General features: G+C 37.2%; 1 long non-coding RNA gene across 1 annotated transcript; it reads right to left on the reverse strand.

The window, feature by feature from the left end:
- Positions 1–329: 329 nt before the first annotated feature.
- On the reverse strand, positions 330–2203 carry LOC133115455 (uncharacterized). Its single transcript, XR_009705641.1, has 3 exons — positions 2066–2203; positions 769–828; positions 330–594 (listed from the first exon to the last, which is right to left on the reverse strand). It is a non-coding gene; the product is annotated as an uncharacterized LOC133115455 (long non-coding RNA).
- Between the last annotated feature and the right edge of the window lie 11920 nt (positions 2204–14123).

Genomic DNA, 14123 nt, shown 5'->3' on the forward strand with positions numbered 1-14123 from the left:
AAAGAAGAGCTAAAAACAACATTGGGTCTGAACTGCAATGGTGTCATTCACACAATCTGAGCAGTGCAAGGTTGAAATTATTTAAGAATACATCATTGCCAAGTGCAGATAAATGTACCCCATCCCTTAAAAACTGTTCCGGTTGATTATATTTTATTTCAGTGTGTGGAATAGATGCCCCACCCAAACCTCTGATGAAGACTGTCATTACATTATTTACCCAGATACAAGCCTTGTTAATTTTGGCGGGGTTCGCATTTCTCCAGTCCCGCCGCTGTGCAATACAGGAGAAAATTATTTCTGTGTTCTTGAAGTCTCTCTGTATACGTGTCAGGTCTGTCTTCATTCTTTTGACCAATTCTATGGTCTTCACCTTGCCCAAATCATTTCCTCCAGCATGGACCACCAGTATGTCAGGTGGTGTCTGGGTGGACAGCTGTTTGTAGAGCAATGGTAGTACACTGCTCCAGCGCAGGCCTCCCTGTCCAAACCAAGATACTGTGGCGTTGAGCCCCAGGTTTCTCCCCATGGTTTGGACAGCCCTTGGTTCAGCACGACGTATGAGGCTTGAGCCCACAATCCAGATCCTTTTGTCTATAAAGGTATTTTCATTTGTTATATAAACAAACAATGTATGAAACATGAACTGTTCATAGACATTTGGGATTTTCAGATGTATTTTCAGAAATCTTCTCAAATCCTTTACAATATAGTACATAGAAATGGCAATAGTTCACACAGGTTAATATTAATAAATTATGTACTTACAATTTCCTCCAATGCTTTGTCCTGAAGGATGAGCCATTTTAAATGATGATGGGCAAGTACCTGATAAGACAGAAAGGCAACAGTGTCAGATTAAAGCAATGGTATTTATATTAATTTGCAGAAGGTCATTAAATCACCAAACACAACATAAGAATTCACATGAGTAATAGCAATAATATATACTTATTGGTAAAGAACATTTGCTTGGGTATGTTTCAGTACAATGTACACATAATAATGTAGTTACAACACATGTACAAATGTTTGTTTTCACATCTAACTAGGATGTTCAAGCACAGCAATCATATCCTGCACGCAGAGAGACCAAACTGCTTTCAAGAATTTAAGCACTATCTATGCATTATCTAACAAGGTGAAATTAAACATATTTCCACCGGTGTATTATAGAGTATGTCCCTCAGTACAGGCTCAATTAGAATTTGAAGAATCTGAGGGTGAAACCACGCGGCAACTGAAGCAGAGGATAAAGCCTGATTTACACTTCTGCGTCGAGTCGTAGCCGCGCTCCCTACGCCGTACCCTGACCTTCCCTAGAAATGTAACTATGCGTCGCAGCGACGCGGACCGTTTAGAACTGTGATTGGTCCGCTTGGTAGCATTGACTTATGCATTTCCTGCTGCTCCGCCATTGATCAGTTTCAGTCACCAGTGGTGTGTCAGAAAACCTGTTTAGTAATCTGTCCTTCAAAAAAAGACGATTTCGGGGGTGTTTGTAGCACGCGATTGAGACGCACTTTGAAGGCAGAAAGATAGAGTGAAAGTAAAGTGATTACGTGATGCATAATTCCAAGCAATTTAGCTGGCTAGCTCACGGAGGTGTAAACAGTATATACGTTATTTCAGTTTGTTAAGCAATTAACATGTTGTTTTTGAAGTATAACTAAAACAAACTCGTAGTGTACTTGCACTTTTACAGTTCTTTGTCCGCTGTTTTCAGCCATCATTAATTTAACGGCAGTAAGATCCATACAGTTAATCGCAAATGATTATGGGCTATAATGACGACGAAACTAGCCATTTGGCGGTGTAATTGTAGGGCGACGCAGGCACCCCAAAACACAAGTAAATGCTCTCAACGGCGTAGGGTACTTGCGTAGCCTTCGCGTAGACTCGCGCAGAAGCATAAACCAGGCCTAAAAAGTAGATGCTTGTTGAAAATAGAACGTTTTTATGCATAAAAATTAAAAAGACCCATATTCTCACGAAACGACTCAAAATCTGAGTATAAACATAATTATAGCTACATTGCAAAGTTAAGATGATAGTTTGTACTTACGTGGAACTGTGTGCACACAAACGCAGTCTTGAGGAAAGTCTTAAGAGGGCCGGTCTTGCAGCAGCATGGGCCTGTATATGCATATGAGCTTCCCGTATGCACATAAACGGCCAGTCAAAATGGAAAGGGATTGGTTAGTGAACCCCTCACATAAAACGAATGGGATTGGAGAAGAACAGAAAGAGGAGGATACTGATTGCTGAAGAGCCCCTAATTGCCACCACTTGTAAGTTTATTCAATCCATATCCTTAAGGTAGATGAGGATAAACATTGGGCCGGGTGTTGTAGACCTACTCTAAATACATTGTCAAGTAGACTGCATACGGTACAGGTGACGATGTTTCACAAAAATAAACTGGCGAGTAGATGTAATGATTTCAATTTGCGTTTTTAAAGCACACCACCTTGTATCGTTTATAGTGGCTCCACTTTTAGCAAAATGCAGAAAAAGAAAGACTGACAGTGGTGGTCGCTATTTACGGTACCTTGGCGGCTAATGCGCTCGCAGGGCGGCATCCGATTTATTTCACAACCGATAAAAAGGTAAATAAAAATAATCCCCCCAAAAAATAAATAAGCATATAACTTTTTTCGATACATCTAGGTACAGAATGTTATCAATATTGTCAGGCGTAGCCGGAAATTACTCTCTAAAATACTCGAGAATTTCCAGAAATTAATCTAATAGCTGACCACCGACTACGAGCACAATACCAATAAATAATCTATCCCATAAACAAACTGCCATTATTTCAGCTTTCTTCTACAGCCCAAAAAGTGTGGCGTTATTTGGTGATTTGGTGATTTGAATCAGTTTTTAACTATTCTGCCAAATTACTCAAATGTAATGTAAAATGTATAGTATGTTTATTTAGGACCTTTCATTGAATGGTATCGTATCTGTACAGAATGTTATACAGGTGCCTAAGACTTTTGCACAGTACTGTACATGGAATTTTCGCCAAAATATATATAGGGTTTGTGATGTCAGATTGTGGTATCCACCTCGTCCGGCCAGGCCACCTAGCAATACTCCTTCTTTGGTATGTCATGTTTTATTTACATTATTTTAAGAACCTTGTTGTGACTTTGCAATCAGATTGATTTAGGATTACGGTGTCTATAATACACCGGTGGAAATTTGTTTCATTACATCTTGTTCAGTATAGATAGTGCTTAAGTTCATGGATGCAGTTCGGTCTCTCTGCGTGATATAACTACATATATTAAATATACTTGCCTAATCACCCCTCTAGCTGCGCCAATATCTACGATATATCACGGGTTCATAATATTCTTCAACATGATTATGATTAATTTATCAGTTTAACCTTAAATTAACGTGTTGTGGACAATAATGTCTGCTTATATGGAATTTTAATGTGATTTTAATGTTAAATGCTGGACCCCGACGGAACCGAAAAACAGGCAGATTTCACTGAATATTCTCTTGTAAACTCCTCATATGAAAGTCACAGGTGATTAGTGTGGCGTTATTTGGTGATTTCCATTTGCCGAATTCACAATGATAGATCACATGTTGTTGGATTTATGTTTATTGTAATTTGTGTGCAAAAACGATTTGTGTACAATTCATGCGTGTGCGATATGTTCGTTGTGGGATGTAAGTAAAGGAGGGCAGGTGAGGGCGGGGCATGCAGGTGAACAAAATGCCTTGTCTTGAACGCTGTATTTTTGTGATACTGTGGTAAGTGTAGCATATCTTATTTTCTGTGTAGTGTGCTGTTTTGATGTGCCTGCTATATGTGTGTGTGAGTAATGCCATAGTGTAACATAGTGTTTTTTTAGTCAAGAGCTATGGCCTCACCATCAAAGATTCCGCGGGTGGATGATGCAGCGGCCGAGAGCATCAGGGATGGGCTGCAGCTCATAACAGTAAGCCTATGTTGCAAGTTTGTGATTATATGAGGTTTTAAAGTTCATGCTGGTATCGGTGTGTTATGTGTTACGTTGGTTGAATTGTTTTTGCTTGTGTTTTATTTTTCTTCTTCTTCTTCTTCTTTGAGTACGAGTGTCTGGATGAGAGTATTTCCCGACAACAGCTTTCAGCGCGGGCGGTGGCTGTGGCGTCCAGGGCGATGTCGGAGATCGCGCGAGTGCATCGCCAGAAGAGTGCTCTACAGCGGACTGTGGAGCTGTTACGAGGAGAGGTGGACAGGTTGAAGGGAGCAGTAAAGGACAAAGAGACGCAAGTGGACTTACTAAATGCGGCGCTAGCGTTCCATAAAGATGGTAGGCTGTTGCATAGATATTTGTGGACAACGTTGTTGTGCATTTTAAAGTTGTAGTAATATGACATATGCTGTTATAGTAATTGATTTGTTTTGTTTTACAGAAGTATCTGACGTTGGGAGTCAGACTTGTCAAGACTCGTGTGACGTCGGCAGTCAGATATCTCAAACAGACGCGTCCTCGGAGGAGGAAGATTATGTTTAATTTATTTCTACGTGTAAATGTAAATATGTGTAAATGTAAATAAACTCTTTGGTATTACGTGGTTTGGTATTGTGCTTCATTTTATTGGTATTACTAGGTGAAGAAAGTAAAAGTGGGATCATTTGTGTGCGCGCGTGTGTGTGTTTATAATACTGTATAATTATAATATGACCATATAACTTGGGATTTCACCCTTACCCACATGCATGTGTATTGTTAAAATTAAAATATTCAGATTCAAATTATGAAAACGGTAATTTACTTTCTCTGACTTCTGTTTGCCGTGTGTGTCCGGTGTGCAAGCTTCCTCTTCATAAAATGAAGTTTAAATGCCTTTATCTACTTTGTAATCGAAATGAACATAACTTAACGTTATCATCACCTCGCCTATAGTTGCCTACCAAAGTAAAATAAAATGTCATAATTTTAACCTGACCACGCAACTTCATAAAATGACGTTTCAATGCGATTTTTTTAATGTAAATACTTTACCTAACACCTTTACCTTAAATTAACGTGTTGTGGACAATAATGTCTGCTTATGTGGAATTTTAATGTGATAAAATTAATTTTGTTGCCGTTGACCATTGTGCTATTCGTTTATGCTAACTACATCATACTAGCCACATACAGGGACCAGCAAAGGCGTAGAATATACTAGCACTTTAGTTATTATAAGTTTTATCACCACTACTGTGAGGTGAAAAAGTGGACAAATTATGCTTTCTGTGAGAAATGTATTGGCGAGCCCACGTGCACACACAGCGGTCTACATTCTAACGCTCCATTTTGCCCTCCCTAATAATAATGTCATCGGTTAATTATAATGTGACCATATAACTTCATAAAAGAAAGTTTCAATGCTAAATGGAAATAAGCGTGACTTGCTATTATCGGACGTTCAGGTAATTCAATTAGTAGGAGTAATGGAATCACAGTTAGGTTGAGCGGACAGTCTCTGGCTAGAATCTTTGTCATGCAATTGTTTGTCTTGTCTTTCTTTAGTGAAAATGTTGAAAGATAAATGTGGTAACCGTTGTATAAAAGTGTAATGGAACTTTAAGTCCTGCCAGCTTGTGCCAAAACTCCTTAAGTTCCAGCACTACCATTATTCTGGCACTGGTAAAAAGCATGTATTTTGCATTTATTACGACTGGTGGGAACTTATTAATATAGAATGAAAAGCAAACAAACAAAATAATCCAAGCGTACAGTACTGTGCAGAAGTCTTAGGCGCCTAGATTTTATTATATATATATATATATATAATTTTCTTATACAACTGCAGGACAGCGTTGGCTATCTCAGTGAAATGATGCATTTTTAACGCCGAAGGGTGGTCACAAAAAAATATTGATTTGATTAAGTTTTTAACTATTCTGCCAAATTACTAAAATGTAATGTAAAATGTATAGTACGTTTATTTAGGACCTTTCATTGAATTGAAAAAATATTATCTGTACAGAATCTAATACAGGTGCCTAAGACTTTTGCACAGTACTGCATATAGAATTTCCGCCAAATTATATATAAGGTTTATGATGTCAGATTGTGGTATCCACCTCGTCCCCCCACGCCACCTAGCAATACCCCTTCTTTGGCATGTCATGTTTTATTTACATTATTTTTATAACCTTGTTGTGAACCACCTTAAACCTTGAAAGTCACAGCTGATTAGTGAATAGTGTAAATGGAATTTGGTAATAGACATCTCAGGCTACAATCGTGTGAATGATATTGAGTGATACGGCTAAATTTAGGTAGCAAATTATCATACTGTATTCTTCTGACGTCATTTACATAGCAACATACATCCATGTACATCCAGATCCCGTTGCTTCACTCAGTGCCCAAGAGAAAACGATGATGTTTCCGAAAATATAAAATTTTTAAATATTTAAATCGATCCTATAGTGGGACTTTTGTCATTTATGGAAGGTGCGATGGAGATTTTTGGTGCCGTTGACCATAATCAAATGCTTTCATTTCATTTGTGAACATTGCCCCCGTGTGGTCGTTTGATATATTGTGGATGTAGTGGTGTAGTCGTGTGCGCTTTGAAGTATACTATGTACGCAAATAATATGCAAACATAAGTTGACTAGGCTTGAACTTCTGTTCAGAGTAACATGCAACATAGTCCCATTAAAATACATTGATTTAAAGTTTGTCTTGTCCTTCTTTAGTGAAAATATTGAAAGATAAATGTGGTAACCGTTGTATAAAAGTGTAATGGAATTTTAAGTTGTGAGTCCTGCCAGCTTGTGCCAAAACTGCTTAAGTTCCACCACTGCCATTATTCTGGCAATAAAATGAGTGCGTTTAAAGTGTCATTTGATTTGGCAAGTAGCAGGAACGAAATAATACAACTTAGGCACCATCCTAGGATCGAAATTCCGGAAAGACCGTCAAACACTATGAGTTATTTCAATAATTGCACGTTATCTCACAGTGTCCATGTGTATATATATATATATATATATATATATATATATATATATATATATATATATATATATATATATATATATATATATATATATATACATATATACACACATATATATATATATATATATATATATATATATATATATATATATATATATATATGCGTCTTCGCACAATTTGATTCAAATTATTTGTATTATATATTAGTATATATGTATGTATATCTTTTTATAATAATGTCATAATTATAATGTGACCATGTAACTTCATAAAATGAAGTTTAAATGCGATCACCTTTATCTGCTTTGTAATCGAAATGAATGTAATTTAACCAGTGTCCAGATAGAATCTTTTCATGTAATTAGGGGACGGCTTAGGAATTATAACAGTGAAGTCTATTTCCAATGCAGTTGTTTGATGTATTGTGTTGAAGTGTAATAGCATACAGAGACAGTTTGTCGCGATGCACTGTGAAGTAAGCTTTGAAGTAAAAGGGCGATTGTTTTTGGTTTATTGTCGATAACGTCATAAAAACTGTTCACACATGTGAATGATGTTTTGAAGAGCGTCTAGTATCTCTCTTGTTTTTTTTAAAAAAAAATTTCTTACAAAGATTTTATTTTTATTTTCATTATAAATAAAATAAAGAAAAAATACCTTTTCTCTCAGGTCAGGGTATAAAATACTACAGATAGGCCTATTGTCTCCAGCTATGCCGATGTATCCACGGCTAAATGGAATGTTCATTCATCTTTTAAAATGACTCCGTGTTTGTAGATCACCTGTATCTACTTTGTAATCGAAATGAACGTTATCATAATCTTGCCTCTAGTAGCCTACCAAAGTCAAATAAAATGTCATCATTATAATGTGACCATGTAACTTCATAAAATGACGTTTCAATGCGATTTTTAAAATGTAAATACTTTACCTAACACAGCCAGTTACAACACAACTCATATATGTTTCCACTATAAATGCAAGCGAAATGTATATAAAAAGTTTATAAAACAGTCACGTTTGTCATTTATGGCCGGTCCGACCGAGATTTCTGCTGCCGTTGACCATAATCAAATGCTTTCATTTATATCGTTCAAATGACACGTTAAGTCAAAAAAGTGCCGTTAAAAAGCTAATTGTATGGGTTTGTGCTATTCGTTTATGCTAACTAAATCATACTAACCACATACAGGGACCAGTAAAGGCGAAGAACACACTAGCAATTTAGCTATTGTAAGTTTTATCTCCACTACTGCGAAGTAAAAAAGTGGAAAAAATTATGTTTTCTGTGAGGAATGTATTGGCGAGCTCACGTGCACACACAGCGGTCTACCTTCTAAAGCTCCACTTTGCCCTCCCTAATAATAATGTCATAGGCTAATTATAATGTGACAACATATCTTCATAAAAGAAAGTTTCAATGCTATTTTTTTAAACGGAAATAAGCATAACTTGCTATTATTTGACGTTCAGGTAATTCAGGTAAAATTTCCCTCGGGATGAATAAAGTATCTATCTATCTATCTATCTAATTAATGGAAATCACAGTTAGGTGGAGCAGACACTGTCCCTGGTTAGAGCCTGTAATTAGCTTTAGGAGTGATAAAACAGATGGCTCTGTTTTCGTGTCTGGATGTTTCATGTATTGTGTTCAGAGGTGTGATGGCCTCGCCTGCATAGATCTGAGGCGACAGAGTCTAGCTTGAATCTTTGTCATGAAGCCTTAGGTGTTATCTGAAGACTAGGTGTTATCGATCCGTGAGCTTGTTTGATTGTTTTGAAGTGAACTATGTATGCTAATAATATGCAAACAGAGTTGACTTGGCAATTGTGAAGTCTGTTTTCCACGTGCTTGTTTGATCTATTGTGTTGAAGTGTAATAGCATACGGAGATAGTTTGTCGGGACGTACTTTGAAGAAAGCTCTGTGTGCTAATGACACTTGGCCAAATCAGCCCTCCTAGTCGCGCCAATATCCACAATAACTTCTTTTGTGTTACAAGCAATATAAATTATAAATATTACATGGTAACATGAATTGGCATTGACTAATGTATTTCTTAACATAATTTAATTATATACAAATGTATTAATTTAGCATTAAATTAAGTTTTAATTTGCACATTATATATTTGTAGTCTATAATGTCATGAAAACTGTTCACACATGTGAGTGATGTTTTGAAGAGCGTCTACTCTTGTTTTTTTTTTTCTTAAAAAGGTTTTGTTTTTATTTTTGCTATAAATAAAATAAAGAAAAAATACCTTTTCTATCAGGCCAGGGTTTTTCTCTCAGGTCAGGTAAAGTGATACAATGAATAGGTCTATTGTCTCCAGCCCTGTAGATATACCCACGGCTAAATGGAAAGTTAATTCATCTTTTAAAATGAGTCCATGTTTGTAGATCACCTGAATCTACTTTATAATATGATATAAAAATGAATGTAATGTGCGTTTAAAGTGTCATTTCATTTGGCAAGTACCACAAACTAAATAAATACATCTTAGGCAACATCCTAGGATCTAAATTCCGCAAAGACCGTCAAATCCCGGTGAAGCAAATGATGACTCTTATATTCAACCCTTTCACTACTAGGTTTAGGCTATATAAAAACGAATGTTAATTCATCTTTTAAAATGTGTTTGATCGAAATCGAAATGAAGGTAACTTAACGTTATCATCATTTGGCCTGTAGTAGCCTATGAAAGTAAAAGAAAATGTCAAAATTATCATGTGACCATGTAAACTCATAAAATGACGTTTCAATGCGATTTTTTGAATGTAAATACTTTAACTAACACGGCCAGTTACAACACGACTCACATATTTTTCCACTATAAATGCAAGCAAAATGTATACAAAATGTTCATAAAACAGTCACGTTGTTGACAATATAGTATGAGTATGGCGCTGTTATAGTGACAGATAATGTGTCAGTGGGCTTTCCATAAAAATATTTAAATCCTTATTGACAGAATGAATGCACATATAAATAATTATATAAAATATTGACTGAATCGGTGTAGGCTGAAGCTTTAGCTTAATACATTCACACATTCAACCCTTTCACTACTAGGTTTAGGCTATACAAAAAAACTAAACATAATAGAAACAAAAACGGTTCAAAACGTTTCATACACAATAATACGCATACCTGAGCTCTTTATGATTTTGAGTGGGCGTGAGTTCATTTGTAAAGGGCGGGGAATTTTGAATGCGGATCGACAGCCATTGGCGGGAAGGGACCTTAAATTCCTTTCGAAATGCATGGATCGGCCTTGACAGCCAAGCAGAGGTAAGTGATGAGAATTGTTGCTGTTGTTGGTGAGGTTTTTTTCACGATATATTTTTGTTAAGGCTGGTGTGTGTAAAGATTATTCAATTAAAGCTAAATAAGAATTGGAAAGGGAGGGCACAATTCTGCCTTCTATTTGTATAACGAATCAACATAATTCTAAGTGTATATCATAAGACCAGTACCCTATGTTTTTGACGAGATGTTATTTTTAAATAATAGTGACCTACATAGGACATAAAAATTATGGTGATGTACAAACAGTGTGTGTTGAAACAATGGCTGTACCATGTACCATTAGGTTTTGGGTTCGCAGATATAGGCTATGTTTTTTTGTGGAGACAATTCTGTCGTTGAGCGTTTGGTGTAATGTGTGTGTAACTGAAGGCTTTCGGAACATTAAGTATTGGAGAACAGGGAGCTGAAATCGAGGCAGTTTAGATTAATTTTAGGAAATGCTAGATGGCGTGCAGCCTATAAATGTAGTTTGATGGTGTAGCGTATTTTGCTACTATTATTGATAACACTCTATACCTAGCAATATCGAAAAAAGTTATCCCCCGCTGGTTATTTTTGAATTACTTTTATTGACATTTTTATCGGACGTGAAATGAGTCGTCGCCCTGCTCGGGCATTAGCCGCTAAAATAGCGTTGATACTGTGGGGATAGTCAGTGCTAGGCTAAGAGATGCATTTCATGAAATGCTAGATGGCATGCAGCCTATAAATGTAATTGATGGTGTATTGTATTTTAGTTAAGTTGAAACCATGATTCTGGTTGGGATTTGGCTTGAATTTCCAGACTACGTTTTCCTCGGCTTTCCCTAGATGGTCGCATTCCGGCTTATTTTGGTAATTCATTTCACTTTCTGGTACTTCCGACTATCTACAGTTTTTGATGAAGCAAGGGGAAATCAATATTCCCTTTATCTGGAGAAATTATTCTTGGCGTATTCGTCTTTTTCCCGTAGTGTGCGGTTTCCCAGTTTGGCAGCCGTTTTTTTTTTTTGGTGTTATAGGATAGCGAGGTGTTTTGTTTGGTCACTTTCTAAACGCATATGGTTTTCGTGATCGTCATGGTGTATCATCTGTGTCTAGCACTAAGTCACAATTCGCCACTGTCGGAGGTAACATCCGTGCCCTGCTTACGCCCTATGGGTTGGGGATCTATGTCTATGAGTTTCCCGTGGCGGATTACGTAGTTGGGCTACTTTTGCATAAGCCTTTTAGGCCAAGTTACTCATGCTTTTCGTTCCCTTCTTAGTGCCTGTTTATATGTATTTCACTATATATACGCGAGCGTGGAGTTGCCGTTCCTGCACGGTGTGAGGCTCAGATGGCCCGGAGTTCTATATAGGGGATTTTCGAGGCTGCTCGTGTGTCTGTGTATGTGTTAGTGCGTTAAGTTCACAAAGTAGTTGACATATTTGTAAGTCTCCTTAGTCAGACGAGCCTAGGTTAGCGCATGGTGAATATCTGAGGCTGCCGATTTTCCTTTAAACTCAGGTCGTGTACATGGTTGTGGCGGATCGCCCTCTCCAGTTAAGATTCTTAATAAAATAATTAAAGGTCCTAAATGTAAATGCCAACCAAATGTACTATAAATCTTATACATTACATTTCAGACAGCCGTTTTTATGTAAAAAGTAATCAATTTTTTTGTAACGTCATCACCTGTACCAGCTGTAGTCCACTTGACAAAATGTATTTAGGGTAGGTCTACAACACCCAGCCCAATGTTTATTCTCATCTACTTTAAGTATATGGATTTAATAAGTAAAAGAGATATTAAAAGAGACCTTAAAAGACATTGATCATAATCACTATTGGGCAAACTTGTCTTTAACCTTACTTCTTGAGATCATATTGATGTGCCTTTCCACAAAATGACGACATGCCTATGCTCATGCTTTTATTGGCAGGAAAGTAGGCCTATCATATAATTATGCTATTTAAAAAAAAAAACCCCATACCTAATGCATATCTTGTATTGATGTAAACTTTTATTCTGTTAATAAAATATATAGTAGAATTTTAAGGCCTAGATACAAGACAGGTGTTTGGAAAGTTAGGTTGGAAACCTGGTATGTGTAAGGATATTTTAATGAAAGCCATTACCACTGTGTAATGTGTTCATGTGTAGCCTACTGGTGTTGTTCCACAAGGTTACTTAAGTACATAGGAACGGGCACAATTGTACGCAAGATATTTGTGTAATGAATCAATGTAATCAAATGAAAAACGTTTTTGTAATTTACGTTTGTGGGATTTCTTTTTTGACTAGATGCCGAAGCTGAAGAGATTTCGAATGCGGCGTACGCCAACAAAGAAAAGACAAGGTGATGTGTTTGATTCAACTGTTTGTGTGTGTGGCGATGGATGTACAGAGGCTGTGATGTGTGACACTGAGGTCAGAATTGAGGCCAATGATAGAAATTTGAGCCTAGCATGTAGTGTTGTAGCTGCTGTTAGACATCAGATTGCTAGCGTTTGCACTTGGCAAACATCAGTGTTCAAGGACGTGCGTCTGGAAGGAAACCAGTTGCTCTGTAATGTAGTGAATTCTGGAGAAAAGAGTGGTGATGAGGTCAGTTTGTGTAAGGTGAATGGACAGCACACTGTTTTTAACAGGCAATGTAAAGTTGCTGTGGAAGAACCAGTTTATGGGGATTGTAGTTTGTTGCTTGATAGCAATGATTTGTTTGAGGCATTGCAGGAAGTGTTGCTGAGCTATAATTTGTGTTTGCTAGACCTTGGAGGAGCTGTATGTCTCATCATTAAGCACAAAGATTATTTTGTGGTTGTTGATCCCAATACTCGCAATTCACTTGGATTGGCATCAAATTTGGGTACATCGGTTGTTGTGTTTAACAGTGGTTTTTATGATTTGATGTTGCACCTGACAAATTTAATCAGGTCTTTGAAAGTGCAAGTGTATGGAGTTAGTGGAGTCAGAGTTGAAGTAGCAGAAGCAGGTGTTGTTTCTAAGGGTTCTGAAGTGAATAGAAATGGTGGAGCTGGAAATAGCAGTGGAGAAAGTGATTCTGGCAATGTTGGTTATATTAGAGGATCATTTCACCAAGGTGCTATGAGGTTTAAAAATAATGGAAGGCAGTGTGTTGCAATTAGCTTGACTGCTATGGCAATACATACTGTTGAGAGTGTGTTTTCATGGGATTTTAAACGTCTAGATGAGGTTGTCATTTTGGGTGACCAGCTCTTTACATTTTTGTTTGACAATGGCTTAATTAGTGATCCTAGTGCTTTGAAGTTTTTGTGCATTCCAGATTTGCCATGTCAAATTGCTATTGCCGGGCATAGCTTTCAATTTGAATATGGAGATTTTGTTTCTGGAGATGTTGATGTGGTTGGTGGTGAGTTGATAGAGTCAAATGTATGCACTCGTTTAGTTGATGGTTTGCAAACAATGTTTGCAAAATATGATATGTGTTTTTTGACAGTGAGCAGTAGTACTTGTGCCATCATTTATGGGAACAATCAATATGCAGTTGTTGATTCTCATGCACGCAGTGCTTCAGGTGTGGTAGATAGTCAAGGCTCGAGCATAGTTCTGTTTTATAAATCCCTCCAAGATGTGCATAGGCACATTCAGGATTTGGCTACATCTCTTGGGGGAAGGCAGAAGTTGTTTGAGATTACAGGTGTACGTGCAACATTGGCAGGAAGTTCAGGTGAAAGTAGACAGGGTCAAAAGCGGAAATGGCAGTGCACAGATGGTGGTGTTGCGCAGTTGAAAGGGGAGAAATGTGTTGATGCTTCACAGCAGTGTGCTGCATTGTCAGTGGTGGAGAAGGTGTTGCATACACCTAACTGTGATGAAGTTGTGTCAGATGT

The sequence above is a fragment of the Conger conger genome, chromosome 2 (assembly GCF_963514075.1).
Source record: "Conger conger chromosome 2, fConCon1.1, whole genome shotgun sequence".
NCBI lineage: Eukaryota > Metazoa > Chordata > Actinopteri > Anguilliformes > Congridae > Conger > Conger conger.